We start from the raw sequence: 14,138 nt of genomic DNA, 5'->3' as shown, positions 1-14,138 counted from the left end.
GGCCCAGCAGCTTGCAGCTTCCCCAGTCCGCAGGGCTGCGCATTGAGGTTACTCATGGTGGAACCTGTCCCTTAATAACTCTGCTATGTTACACTCTTCGACAGCACACCCACGGAGTTGGAGTGACAAGCAATGTGATGCTTGTAGTAATGGGAATAACAGAGTCAAAATCAGTTCTGTCAGTTGTTGGAAAACAATGGACTCATTCAGGTTTAGGTTCAGAGGTTGAATAAAATCATTTGTTCTTCTGACAGAAACCAGTCTGTCGGAGCAATTCAATGACACCATCGACACTGTCTGCTTTAGTTTCTAATATTGACTGAATTATTAATTCCTTCTTTGCAAGTGAAACAAGTCTGTAGTTTTTCTGTTGTTTGGAACATGTTTCTGTTCTTTCAACAGAAACTGTTTCATTTCACTGAGCATTCACTCTTCCAAGTAAAACCAGTGTTTATTACTTTCATTATAAATGTGTACGGATTATTCCATGATGATATTTGTATCTGATTTAATGATATAATGATGGCCGTAAGATAAAACTGGTAATGAGAGTCTTGTAACATTGTGATCAAGTCGGAAATTTATTTGTGTAAAGAGCTGCACTAAAACATAACCTGTGTTTCAGGAGAAAGAATCTGACTAACTGAACATTAAAATATAGTTCTGCATTTCCATTTCTTATTACAGCACTGGATACCAATATTGGATTTTGATTTGTCTCCCATTTAATCGACTGGCGTCTTAGATTACAGCATTTTATGTATTCATTTTATGAGCGAAAATCGTGAAAGAAATAGTTAGGACCTACGATAAAAAAAAGACTGTTAGGTGAGCAGTAAACACACACAATGATTCTACATCTATGTGTGTACTCTATAATTCACAATTAAGTGCCAGACAGAAGGTTCATAGAACCACCTTCAAGCTATTTCTCTTCTGTTCCACTCTCGAATTGCATGCAGGAAACACACATGTTTGAACCTTTCTGTGTTAACTCTGATTTCTCTTATTTTATTATGATCATTATTTCTCCTTGTGGATGAGGGTGCCAGCAATATATTTTTGCTTATCATATCCGAAATGCTGTCTCCTCTATTTCACAATAACACAAAACAAGGTGCCCTTCTTCTGCCAATAAAACAGTCTTTGGTTTGTTTTCCCCACAACATTGCTCCAGTTTAAGTTATTCGTAATTGCAATCTGTAAGTATTTAGTTGAATATACAGCATTTTGATTTGTGTGATTTATCGCGTAACAAAAATGTAGCAGGTTCATTTTAGTACTCATGTGGGTGGCTTCGCACTTCATTATTTAGAATCAGTTGTGAATTTTTGCATCATACAAATGTCTTATCTAAATCATTTTATAATTGGTTTTGATCATGATATGACAAATAACAGCATCATTTGCGAACAGTCTAACAGGGCTGTTCAGATAGTCTCCTAAATCATTTATATAGATTAGGAACAGCAGAGTGTCTGTAGCACTTCCTTGGGGAATACCAGTTACCACTTCTGTTTTACTCAATAACTTCCCATCAGTTACTATTAACTGTAACCTTTCTGATGGGAAATCATGAATCCAGTTGCACAACTGAGACTATACTGTATAGGCATGCAATTTGGTTAGATGTTGCTTGTGAGGAATGGTGGCAGAAGCATTCTACAAATCTAGACGTAGGAAACCAATTTGAGGTCCTCTGTCAATAGTGCTCACTACTTGTTGTGAATGAAGAGCTTTTCGTGTTTTACAAAAAAGATATTTTCTGAATCTCTGTAGTCTGTTTGTCAACAGGATTTTGAGGGAATTTGTAATGTTGGAATGCAGTAACCCAAAATCCTACTGCAGATTGACATCAGGTGTGTGTGATGCAACAGATTGTTCCTACTTATTTTCTTGAATATTGCTGTAGCCTGTGCAAGTTTTCAGTCTTCAGATATGGATCTTTCGTGAAGCAAGTGGTTACATACAATTGCTAAGTATAGAAGCTATTGTATCAGTGTATCCTGGAATGAACTTAACTGGTATACAATCTGGATCAGAGGACTTGCTTTTATTAAGTGATTTAAACTGCTTTGCTACACTGAGGATACCTACTGCTAAGTTACTCATGTTGGCATCTGGTCTGGATTCAAGTTCTGGAATTGAGTTGGGGATAACTGTGTTTAGAACGCCATGTTAGTGCCACTGTCATCAATAATATTATCCTTGGTAACACACAGAGCGAGCTACTGACTGCATCTTACCGCTGATGTACTTATGTCTGGAATGTCTTATTTTTTCTGCCAGATTTTGAGACAGTTTTTCATTGTGGGAGCTATTAAATGCATCTCACATTGAAATATGCACTAAATTTTGAGTTTCAGTAAAACATTGTCAGTCTTGGAGGTTTTGTGTTCTTTTAAATTAGGAACATTCTTCATTGCCTCTGCAACAGTGTTCTGACATTTTCTGTGTACCATTGGGAACTACAGGGTGGTCCAAAAGTCCGGAAACACCCTCCTAAAATTCAAATGGAGTAGCAAACAAGAAAGCAGAGTCCCTACACACGAGGAACGGGAAGGGGGAAACTTTATAGGCTATGCCACCAACATGGCGGCCATCTTGAAGGCCACCATCTTGGATTCAACTCCAAAATTTCAAATGGGAATGTGGTCATGTGACATATCAAACAGCTAGAGAATTTCACCAGAAAAACAATGCCGTTGTAATTGTAAACATAGCTTCATTCATTCTCGGGTTATAGCCAGTTACATGTGGCAGCGGTGGGACGCTCGGCAGCATGTGTGTTATGTGCCGAAGAGACATTACGCCGATGTTACACAGTCCTGAGAGACCACCAACAGTCATAGGAACGGCTCGATATGTTTCCCATTATTTTGGATTGTTAATGCTACCCTCCGAACCCAGTTCTGACAAACTTTGACCAACTCATCTGGCTGAATTTGACCACACGCATCAACAATGTGCTGCTTTAGATGATGCAAATCCCATATTCTCACAGAATAAACCAGTGCTTTGACATGACCCCAAAGATAAAAATCCAAAGGAGTCAAATCTGGTGAACGTGGTAGCCACTCCACTTTTGAGGGAACTGCACATCCAGATATGCTCTCATATTGTGCCCATAATGTGGTGGGGCTCCATCATGCTGGAAGAATTCCGGAAATGTCCCGCCCTCCGTTAACAACGAGGGAAACACTTCTTCATCCAATAACCTCAGATAACCGTTGGCTGTTAACGTACCATCAATAAAAGAAGGTCCAACGACTTTGGTACCCCACACACCACACCAGACTATCACTTTTTGTGAGTCGACCGTTTTGGAAGCATCAATCCAGTGCGGATTTGTGTTGGACCAGTATCTGTGATTCTGCTTGTTCATTTCACCATTGATAAAGAAATTAGCTTCATCACTGAACAGCACCTGATAGGGGAAACGTGGGTTTATCTGCAGCTGCTGTGTCACCCATTCTGCGAATTGTACCCGACGGTCTGGGTCATCCTTGTTCAGGTGTTGGAGCAGCTGAATTTTGTACGGGTGCTATTTGTGCTGCGATAAAATTCGCAATATGGAGGTACGGCTAACCCACATTTTTGTGACAGGCGATGAGTACTCCGTTGTGGACTCTTGCTAAATGATGCCAACACGCTCACTGTTGTTGCTTCATCGGTGGCGGATTTTGGTCTTCCAACCTTAGGTTTATCTGCGACAGAACCTGTTGCTCGGAATTTGGCCAAAAGCTTGGCAACTGCGCTGTGAGTGATTGGCTGTCTGGTTGCGTGACGACTGTTGAAATCCTTAGCAATGACCCGTGTGCTTCTTTCTCTTGATATCAAGATGATTTCAATGCGTTCTTCATGTGTTAAGGACATTTTGTAACCTGTAAATAAGGAAACAATGATTAAAACGTTAGCATGAGTAAATGATACCTAACAGTTAAAAACACGTAACATATCAGGCATGGGATAATCACTTTGCACCGTTTCAGACTCCATTTTATGACTTCTCAGTACGTAATACTCACGCTACCGATCGTCACACTGCTGCCGCAAGTAATTGGCTATAACCCGAGAATGAATGAAGCTATGTTTAAAATAGCAACGGCATTGTTTTTCTGGTGAAATTCTCTATCTGTTTGATATGTCACATGACCACATTCCCATTTGAAATTTTGGAGTTGAATTCTAGATGGCGGCTTTCAAGATGGCCGCCATGTTGGTGGTATAGCCTATAAAGTTTCCCCCTTCCCATTCCTCGTGTGTAGGGACTCTGCTTCATTGTTTGCTACTCCATTTGAATTTTATGAGGGTGTTTCCGGACTTTTGGACCACCCTGTAGTACCATCTCTTATTTACTAAGCTACATCTGGTCTGTGCTTACATAGTTTGGAAGGAGTGGAGATTGCTTGTTAGGAAGCAGTCAAGTGAATTTTTATCTACGTTTTTAACTAGGCTTATTTTGCGTTTATTTTTGATGAATTTGGATGTTACAGTATTTAGTCTTGCTACAATGACACTGTGGTCACTAATCCCTGTATCCATCATGTTGCTCCCTATTTGCTCAAGATTATTTGTTACGAAGAGATCAGTTATATTTTCACAACCATTTGCACTTAGAGTGAGCTCCTGAACTAATGGTGTAAAATAGTTTTTGGAAAAAGCATTCAGCACAATTTTGGCTGATGTTTCATGCCTGCCTCTGACTTTAAACATGCATTTTTGTCAAACTGTTGAGAGGACATTGAAGTAACAGCCAACTATAATTGTATGAATGTTGTACCTATTTGAAACGAGACTCAAGTTTTCTTTGAATTGTTCAGCAACTGTATCATCTGAGTTGGGGAGAAGGGGGTTGGAAATCAGTAAAAGGAACCAATTATTAATTAATTTTGGTAGTCAAGTATAACCTCTATGCATATTACCCTCACAGGGATTACTTACTTTAGTTTCTAACAGCAATAAATATTCAGCCACCATCTGTATTTAATCTATCATTTTCAACATCACAAGGTACTTTGTAAAAATTTCAGCTGAAAATATCTCTTGCTTTAGCCAGCTTTCTGTACCTGTAATGATTTGAGCCTCAGTGCTTTCTATTAGCACTTAGCACTCTGGTTCTTTCTCAACACAGCTGTTAGCTACAACAGATTACAACTACAATATCAATAATTGCCAGGTCACAAGTCATTCTTTGTTTGCTCTACACCCTTTGAGAATGAAGCCCTCTCGGTACCTTCCCCAAGACCCTCTAACCTAAAAAACCGGCCAGTCTACTCCATACAGTGCCCGCTACATATGCAGCTGCCTCTTGGGTTTAGTGGACCCATAACCTTGTGGTGCATGTCAAGGAATCTGCAGTCTACATTGTTGCAGAACTGTCTGGAGCCTCTGATCCATACTCTCGCCTCTGCTGTACTACTGTTAGTTCTTTTTGCATGTAGGTTTTCTGTGAATGATCTTGCCCTCAGTTTTAAAAAGACACAAGATATTAAGGTCTGCACACACTCATATATGGGGTACTATACCAATGATAAGTGTTACACATGGAGAGGAAGTAATAAATAGGGTGGAAACATCAAAATCCTTACATGTCCATACTGATGAAAATTTAAACTGGAGAAAAGCACATTTTGGAACTCCTAAAACAACTTAGTTCATCCACATTTGCACTTTTTCATTGCAAATCTTGGGGAGAAATAAATCAGTAAGTTGACATATTTTGCTTATTTTCATTCAGTAATGTCATAAAGAATAATGCTGTGGGGTAACTCATCTTTAAGGAAGAAAATCTTCATTGTGGAAAAATTTGCTGTAAGAATAATATGTTGTGCTGACCCATTATCACCTTTTAGACATCTGTTTAATGAGGTGTCCATTCTGACTACTGTTTCTCAGTATATTTATTCCCTTTTGAAGTTCATTGTAAATAATCCAATACTGTTCAAAAGGAAGAATGATGTGCATAATTACACCAGAAGGAAAAAATGGCAGTTATAACTCCACATTAAGGTTGTCTTTAGCACAAAAAAGGGTGCACGATATTGCAACAAAAATTTTTGATCACTTATCCAGTGACAGAAAATGTCTGATAGACAGCAAAGTAAACTTTGAAATCAAAACTGAAAAAGTTTCTCTTCAACAGCTCCTCCTATTCCATAGAAGAATTTACACTCCTGGAAATTGAAATAAGAACACCGTGAATTCATTGACCCAGGAAGGGGAAACTTAATTGACACATTCCTGGGGTCAGATACATCACATGATCACACTGACAGAACCACAAGCACATAGACACAGGCAATAGAGCATGCAAAATGTCGGCACTAGTACAGTGTATATCCACCTTTCGCAGCAATTCAGGTTGCTATTCTCCCATGGAGACGATCGTAGAGATGCTGGATGTAGTCCTGTGGAACGGCTTGCCATGCCATTTCCACCTGGCGCCTCAGTTGGACCAGCGTTCGTGCTGGACGTGCAGACCGTGTGAGACGACGCTTCATCCAGTCCCAAACATGCTCAATGGGGGACAGATCCGGAGATCTTGCTGGCCAGGGTAGTTGACTTACACCTTCTAGAGCACGTTGGGTGGCACGGGGTACATGCGGACGTGCATTGTCCTGTTGGAACATCAAGTTCCCTTGCCGGTCTAGGAATGGTAGAACGATGGGTTCGATGACGGTTTGGATGTACCGTAAACTATTCAGTGTCCCCTCGACGATCACCAGTGGTGTACGGCCAGAGTAGGATATCGCTCCCCACACCATGATGCCGGGTGTTGGCCCTCTGTGCCTCGGTCGTATGCAGTCCTGATTGTGGCGCTCACCTGCACGGCGCCAAACACGCATACGACCATCATTGGCACCAAGGCAGAAGCGACTCTCATCGCTGAAGACAACACGTCTCCATTCGTCCCTCCATTCACGCCTGTCGCGACACCACTGGAGGCGGGCTGCACGATGTTGGGGCGTGAGCGGAAGACGGCCTAACGGTGTGCGGGACCGTAGCCCAGCTTCATGGAGACGGTTGAGAATGGTCCTCGCCGATACCCCAGGAGCAACAGTGTCCCTAATTTGCTGGGAAGTGGCGGTGCGGTCCCCTACGGCACTGCGTAGGATCCTACGGTCTTGGCGTGCATCCGTGCGTCGCTGCGGTCCGGTCCCAGGTCGACGGGCACGTGCACCTTCCGCCGACCACTGGCGACAACATCGATGTACTGTGGAGACCTCACGCCCCACGTGTTGAGCAATTCGGCGGTACGTCCACCCGGCCTCCCGCATGCCCACTATACGCCCTCGCTCAAAGTCCGTCAACTGCACATACGGTTCACGTCCACGTTGTCGCGGCATGCTACCAGTGTTAAAGACTGCGATGGAGCTCCGTATGCCACGGCAAACTGGCTGACACTGACGGCGGCGGTGCACAAATACTGCGCAGCTAGCGCCAATTGACGGCCAACACCGCGGTTCCTGGTGTGTCCGCTGTGCCGTGCGTGTGATCATTGCTTGTACAGCCCTCTCGCAGTGTCCGGAGCAAGTATGGTGGGTCTGTCACACCGGTGTCAATGTGTTCTTTTTTCCATTTCCAGGAGTGTATATTATTGTAATTTGTAAAAGGTGGCAGGTAGGAATTACTAACTCCCACGTGTATATTAAAAAATAAAGTTAAAAAAATCTACAAATGTTCAGCCTTTAGCCATACTTACAAATTAATTTGCAATCTGAATGTAAAATGAATCATTCCACGTCATTATGATTTATCGTGCAGAATGATCCGTGGTACATGAAACTTATTAACTAACTAATACAAATGAAATGGTGTGCTTCAATATGCTGCTGCATATATGGAAACTACCACCTTAGTGAGTTAGTTAGTTCAGTGGCCACCAATTAAAAATGTTTCTCCACAATAATTGTGATCAGATCTTCTCTAATCTTTAAAATGTGCCAGCCTCTGATGTAAATACGATTCCCCAACCTTTAAGGTAGTTCTACAGTATCAACTTCCACATTCATATGACAGTAACAAAATACACTGATTTTATTTTAAGTACACCAGTGCTCTTTAATGCATACCACCTTACTGTTCAAACTTCAGTAGGTGTACTTTACTTTTAATGGACTGCACATTTTATGAAGATTGTATAATGATGAGTAAATTTCTGTGGTGTTTGTACACTCTGGTGTGTTGCATTCTATGATCTGTATACGTGATCAAGAACTCTCTAAACTGATTAGATTACTTTTAAAGGATGGGAACCTGAATTCTGCTGAGGTGCTGACCATGCCTACTGTCGTTCCACCTCCCGATAGTTGCCACTGTCAATATGTAGCAACTACTTGTGTTTTTTGTTTTAAATGTTGAGTTAAGCAGGTGTTGAAGGAAATTTGTTGTGATGTTTCTTACTCAAGTACCTACCCGTTTCTTTTCTCTAATGTGCTCCCTTTTTTGAGTTGAAATTTAAAGTGGGCACTTCCCAACTGGTTTCATGGTATGTTTTCTCTTGTTACTTGCTCAGATCACCCTAAAAAAAAAAAATGCCAATTTTTTTCCACAAGTCAGTGGCAGTGACTTTGCCTATATTCTCAAAACTGAGTTATTGCTGTGTCTTTAATGACCTGTAGTGGCAGCTGTCAGAGGGACACTGAACACAGCAAAAGAAAACTGGGCATCCAGTCTCATGAAGGTTTTACTCCTCTGAAAAAATTCTTAATCAATAATTTCTTTCTGGTCATGGAAACACATTACTTTCTTTTAAATTTGAAAGGAATGTTAGATATGTACATTGTAATAATCTTAATGAGCGTGAGAAAAAATATACCTTTTATTATACGTTTCATTTTTGCGCCATTTCTGCACTTTCAGTTGTCTGATTCAAGTTGTCAATTTTCTAATGCTTTATCAGTCTGTTTACAGTTACAGATGCTATCAGGCATTGCAGTGTAGCTGGGTTACAGTCTGGCAACACTAAGAGTGATGGCAGTTGTTTATTTGCTGAATTTCATTTGCCTTTATTTCAGCTGGTCGTAATATCAAATGCCACAGAGAACAAAGCAAAATTCAATACTGACATGTTAGCATCATCTACTCCACATATGAGGACTTTTGATCTCAACTTATGTCTCTTGAAAAACATTGTATAATGTCATGAATTTTATAGTTCTATTTCATATAACTTTGTTAGAACATACTGAACACTGTGTTTTAGCTAAATGATGCACTCAGCTGTGCAGGATGAATTTTCTGCATCTACATACATACACTGCAACCCGCTGTGAAGAGTATGGCAGAAGCCAGTTGCACAGTACCAAAAGCTATGGTTCCTTCCTGTTCCACTGGCATATGGAGCCCTGGAAGAATGAATGCTTAAATGTTTCTGTGTGTTCTGTAATTGGCGTAATCTTTTCTTTGTCATTCTTGTGGTATTCACTTCAAAGATTGGCTTGATGCAGTTCTCCACACTACTCTGTTCTGTGCACACGTGTGTGCATGCCCCCACCCTCCACACAAACACTCCTCCAGTACTAAGTTTGTGAGCCATTGATGCCTCAGAAAGTGTGGTACCAAGCAATTCCTTATTTTAATCAAGCTGTGCCACAAATTTCTTGTCTCCCCAGTTCTATTCTGTACCACCTCATTAGTTACATGATGTACCAATCTAATCATCAGCCTTTTCTGCGGCACCAAATTTCAAAAGCTTCTATTCTCCTCTTGCCTGAACTTTTTATCATCAATGGTTCACTTCGATACAAGAGTACACTCCAGACAAATGCCTTCAGAAGAGACTTCCTAACACTTAAATCTATATTTGATGTTAAAAAAATTGATCTTCTTCAGAAACACGTTTCTTGCCATTATCAGTTTACGTTTTATATCCTCTCTACTTTGACCATCATCAGTTATTTTACTGCCCAAATAGAAAGAAAAACACATACTACTTTTAGCGTCTCATTTACAAATCTAATTCCCTCAGCATTGCTTGATTTAATTAGTCTATATTCTATTACCCTCATTTTGCTTTTGTTGATGTTTATCATATATCATCCTTTAAAGACACTATACATTTCATTCAGTTGCTCTTTCAAGTCCTTCAGTGTCTCTGACAGGATTGCAATGTCATCAATAAACCTCAAAGTTTTTATTTTTTTCTCCCCAAACTGTAATTACTTTTCCAAAATTGTAATTGGTTTCCTTTACTGCTTTGCTCAGTGCATGGATTGAATAACATGGGGGATAGGCTAAAGTTCAGTCTCACCCCCTTCTCAACCACTGCTTCCATTTCATGCCCTTCAACTCTTATAACTGCCATCTGTTTTCTGCACAAGTTGTAAATAGACTTTTGCTACCTGTATTTTACCCGTCCTACTTACAGAATTTATTTTCGTTATGGGACTGATAAATAGGGGGAAGAAGAATAGGTCTTACATTCTTCCCATAATACTGGTTCTTGAAACTATGTAAGTAGGTTTTTGTGAGATAACTGGCACTTATGTTCAAGGGTCTGCCAGTTCAGGTTATTCACACTTGTCCTACACACCTGAGCAATATTCTAAGGTGGAATGCACAAGTGATTTGTAAACAGTCTTCTCTCTAGTCTGATTGCATTTTCCTAGTAGCCTCCCACTGGTCCAAAGTTTGACATCTGCCTTTCGTACAATTCAACATATATGATCATTCAATCACGTATCTTTATTTCATGCCCCCTGCGTGTTAAGTGTAGGTACGAATTGACTGATTCCAGTTGTGACTAATTAATGTTTTAGTCATAGGATACGACTTTCCTGTGTTTTATGAAGTGAACAATTTTGCATTTCAGCAAATTTAAAACAAGTTACCAATCTTTGCACCACTTTGAAGCCATATCAGAATCTGACTGGATATTTGTGCATCTTTTTCCACATTGTTTTTTGCTCCACATAACTCTATCACCTGCAAAAAAAATCTGAGGTTACTGTTAACATTGTCTACCAGGTCATTAACATACAACATGAACAACAAAGGTCCTAACACACTTCCCTAAGATATGTTGGAAGTTGCTTCGACTTCCATTGCGTCTCCAGCCAAGAGAACATGCTGTCCCTTCCCTACAAAGAAATCCTCAATCCATTCACAAATGTTGTTCAGTATCCCATGTAACCAAACTTTGTTAATAAATGTTGGTGGGGTACCAAGTCAAATGCTTTTTAAAAGACAAGAAATATTATATCCACTTGACAGTCTTGGTCTATGGCCTTCTAGATGTCGTGTGAGAAAAGAGAAAGTTGGATTTTGCATAGCCAATGTTTTTAACATCCACGTTTCTTGGCACGGAGGATGTTGATCTATTCAAGATATGAGCTGTGATTTCTTTCAATCACTGGTCATAGTGTTCTGTTAAAGAGATCTGCAGTACATTATGGTTAAAATTGGAGCTAACTGAAACACAACTAGCTCTTTACTCACATGAAGTGTTGAGTACTTTTGACAAGGGATTTCAAATTGATTCTGTATTTTTAGATTTCCACTAGGCTTTTAATACTGTACCTCGCAAGCAGCTTGTAGTCAACTTGCGCGCTTATGGAATATCATCTCAGTTATGTAACTGGTTTCGTGATTTCCTGTCAGAGGTCACTGTTCGTAATAATTGATTAAAAGTCATCAAGGAAAACAGAAGTGATTTCTGGTTTTCCCCAAGGTAGTGTTATAGACCCTCTGTCATTCCTTACCTATATGAACACTTCAGGAGACAATCTGAGCAGCCATTTTAGGTTTTTTTGCAGATGATGCTGCTGTTTATAATGTGGTAAAGTCATCAGAAGAGCAAAACAAATTGCAAAATGACAGTCAAATCTAAAGGCTGTAAATTCAGCTAAATACCTAGGAATTACAATTATGAACAACTTAAATTGGAAAGAAAACTTTGAGAATGCTGTGTGGAATGTGAACTGAAGACTGTTTTTTGGGCAGAACACTTAGAAGATGCAACCGATCTACTAAAGAGACTGCCTACAGTACGCTTGTCCATCCTCTTTTGGAGAGCTACTGCGCAGTGTGAGATCATTACCAGATGGGATTAATGGAGTACATCAAGGAAGTTCAGAGAAGATCAGCACATGTTGTATTAGCGAGAAATTGTGTCATTGATGTGATACAGGAATTGGGGTGGATATCTTTAAAACAAAGGTGTTTTTTGCTGTGGTGGAATCTTCTCATGAAATTCCAACCGCCAACTTCGTCCTTTGAATGCAAAAATATTTTATTGATACCAACCTACATAGGGAGAAATGATGATCGTAATAAATAAGAGAAATAAGAGATCACACGGAAAGATGTAGATGTTAATTTTTTCTGTGTGTTGTTCAAGATTGGAGTAATAGAGAATTATTGTGAAACTGGTTCAATGAATGCTGTGCCAGGCACTTAAATGTGATTTTCAGAGTATCGATGTAGATGTAGATGAACTCAGTTGAAAATTCTGCAAATAATCTGACCGGATTCCATCAGGACCAGGAACACACTGTTTGTTGAATTTTGTGACTCTGTTGTGGGAAGGAAGGTTGGAAAAATAATGAAAGTTTCAGTTTTCCAGAAACTTAACTTGGTTTTGCTGAAAGTACTGATCTTCAAGTTATGTACCCATTGCTTCATAGTAAACATGTCTCACTATGCATCTGTGAGAAGATTGTTCAGAAGTACTTCACAGATAGCTATAGGTTTTTTGAAAGATGTCAAAGTGATATCTGTGATTGATAGCTTCCATTATGGGAACTCTTGTGGCAAATGTGGTGAAATTGTGTAAAATGACACTTCCTGTTGTTAACTTCATTTTTGTTTAATCTGAAGGAGATGGACACTCTGATCGTAAGAAAAATTGATTTTGGTTTGTAACACAATCTATCAGCTTAAGATAGGTTGATGAAGATAAACAGATGTAAGAAGAATCACTAGTAGAATGTCTTCGATTTCTATGGGTACAACTACAACCATGAAATATGGTAGCAGATTGGTGTTCTCCAGGGGCTTGCCAAATCACAGATTCCAGTAACATGCATTCCTGTGTTATTACACCAGCATTATCAAAATGGAAGTTAGCATAATCACTGCTTTTAGAATAATCCTTAAATTGTAATATTTGAGCAATGCACCTACATAAGTCACATGTTTTGTCTAAGTGTGCAGAACTGCCTTTTTCCTCTTCCTGTACTTAGCATCAAGAAGTTATAAAGCAAGCAAAAGACACACATCATTTTCTGCTGGATGTAACACGACATCTTCAGTGATTACGTAACTGTTGGACTGCCTCTGTAGCCAAATGGTTAGCGGCACTGCCTTTTGTATGGAAGGGCCCCGGTTGAATCTGTTGTATCTCCCCAGATTTTTCTGAGGTAGGTAGGTCTGGAATGGGGTCCATTCAGCCTTGTGAGACCTGATGAGGAGCTGCTTGAATAAAGAAGCAACAGCATCAGGATTCATCTACTGACAGTAATAGCTTGAGGGATTGGCGACATGCTGATAGCATGTCCCACGATCATAGGTCGCTCCTCATACTGCGTTGTAGGCAGCAGTTGGCCAGTCAGAACAGGCCTAAGGCCTAATCCGTGAATGGCATTTGTGCTAACATAACTATTGTGAAAAATAATAAGCAAACTCACACTTAAAAATATCAACAATCTACTGTCTAATGCAGTAGATGGAACCTCATCCGGAATCAAATGTTGGAAAGTCCAGGTTGAAATATCAACAATATTATGAAAAGGATAGATTACTACTCACCATAAAGATGACATGTTGAGTTACAGAAAGCCACAACAAAAAGTCTATTAAAGATTTAGCTTTCGGCAAAAGCCTTTTTCAGGAAAGAAAAGACACGCAAATTCATACAGGCAAACACACGACCACCATCTCCGGCAGGTCAGACCAGGATGCTGGCATTCTGGTCCGAGCTGCTGGTGATGGCTGTCGTGTGTGCTTACAGTGAGCTTACTTTTTGTTTGTTTGTGTGTGTGTTTGTTTGTTTTTTATTTTCTGGAGAAGACTTTGGCCAAAACCTAAATGTGTAACAGTCTTTTTGTTGTGCCTGTCTGCAACTCAATGTGTCACCTTTGTGGTGAGTCTCATATAGAATAATGCATGTGAAGGCTTCATGTGTGCAACAAATT

At 40.0% G+C, this 14,138-nt stretch overlaps 1 protein-coding gene across 1 annotated transcript in view; it reads left to right on the top strand.

The window, feature by feature from the left end:
* LOC124555324 (endoribonuclease Dcr-1-like) overlaps nucleotides 1-14,138 on the top strand; it is a 290,534-nt gene that overhangs the window by 38,538 nt on the left and 237,858 nt on the right. The gene's annotated exons all lie outside the window — the stretch shown is intronic.

Source organism: Schistocerca americana, chromosome X (assembly GCF_021461395.2).
Source record: "Schistocerca americana isolate TAMUIC-IGC-003095 chromosome X, iqSchAmer2.1, whole genome shotgun sequence".
In the NCBI taxonomy this organism is placed as follows: Eukaryota; Metazoa; Arthropoda; class Insecta; order Orthoptera; family Acrididae; genus Schistocerca; species Schistocerca americana.
The sequence above is the reverse complement of the archived record's forward strand: the minus strand, read 5'-3'. Positions and strand labels throughout refer to the sequence as shown.